Raw genomic sequence first — 1,434 nt, 5'->3', positions numbered from 1 at the left:
GTCCCTGCAGGAATTAAAAATGAAACAGGTACCTGGGTCGGCCCCAGGCCACCTGAATCAGAATCTCTGGAAGTGGGGCCCAGGTACCCGCTGTTGGGGGTTTGCTTAACCTCCCCAGGTGATTCTGAGGTTCAATCCACATTGAGAACCAAACTCCTTTTTGTATAGCTGAGGAAAGGCCCGGAGAGGCTCCATGATGTGCCAGAGGCTGAAGGTTCAGGCAGTGGGGGGAGTCAAGTATCCTGATTTCTATTCCAGAACCCATCAAAAGCTTTACTGCTGCCCCAGACTGGGACGGCTCCACAAGGGGACAGACAGCAGGGCATGAGGACGCTTGGGGGGTGCGGCACACTCGGAGCCTCTTCTCTGCTTCCCCCCGTCTGAGCTGGAGGGAAGCTCCCACCTCCTGCTTCCCGGCAAGGTCCTGTGGTCAGTGGTCAGGACTCCTACCACTGCAGACTCAGCCCCGGCCTCCCTCTGGCCCTGAGGAGAACCATCCGCTCCCCACCACCTCTGCCCCACTGTTTTCCCGACATTCATCATGTGGTTGGGTCTCCAGATAAAACACTGGATACCCAGTTAAATTTGGATTCCAGATAAACTACCAGTTGTTCTGTAGTATAAGTATGTCCCACGCAACATGTTTAGGTTTATTTGTTTATTTGCAGAATCCAGCAGTCCTACCCGAAAGAACACAGTGCATCTGGGGTCAGTCACATAGCCAGGAGGGGGAGCAAGCAGCTTGCCCAGACCGCACAGCCCCTGGCCGCCAGCCAGTGCTCTTTCCCCAGCATCATTCAGCCCAGACAGAAGTGATTATACTTTAATTGAATAAAGAGTTCTAGTTTGGGGGAAAATATAATTAAGAGAAATGTCCGCTTGATTATTTTGTTCCTTTATCCCTGGCCATGGACGCATGACAGTTTGGACCCTGGGCTGTAGCTCATTCATTGGATGGAGGTTCGTGAAGCACCAGATAGGCTAGGTGTGACGATGCTTTACCCAAATAGTGTCACCCCCTGATGGCCGCCAGCAGCCTAAGGCAGCCAGGCCTCCAGCCTGGGCTGTGCCAGCAGCCTGGGGCTGGTGTTACCCGGCTCTCAGACACCCAGGGCTTCAGCCTTTCTGGGATGGCAGGGTTCCCAGCCTTGGAGGACCGATTGAGATTAGGAAACCAAATGCTTCTGGGAACTGAAACCAGTAAATTTGGGAGAGAGTCTGTTCCTCTGGCAAATCTGCTGAACTCTATCTTCCATCACCTTAGAATCTATTGTGATTTTGATCTGAGCCTCAGGAAGTGTGGGGGTTTTTTAATTTAATTTTTTTAAGTTTATTTATTTGTGTTGAAAGAGAGAAAGCATGAGAAGCCCCTGAGAAGGGGCAGAGAGAGAGAGAGAGAGAGAAAGAATCCCAAGCAAGCTCTGCACTGTCAGC

This window comes from Herpailurus yagouaroundi, unplaced genomic scaffold (genome assembly GCF_014898765.1).
Source record: "Herpailurus yagouaroundi ecotype Mexico unplaced genomic scaffold, PumYag 162, whole genome shotgun sequence".
Classification (NCBI taxonomy): domain Eukaryota; kingdom Metazoa; phylum Chordata; class Mammalia; order Carnivora; family Felidae; genus Herpailurus; species Herpailurus yagouaroundi.
This window is presented reverse-complemented; position numbering follows the sequence as displayed.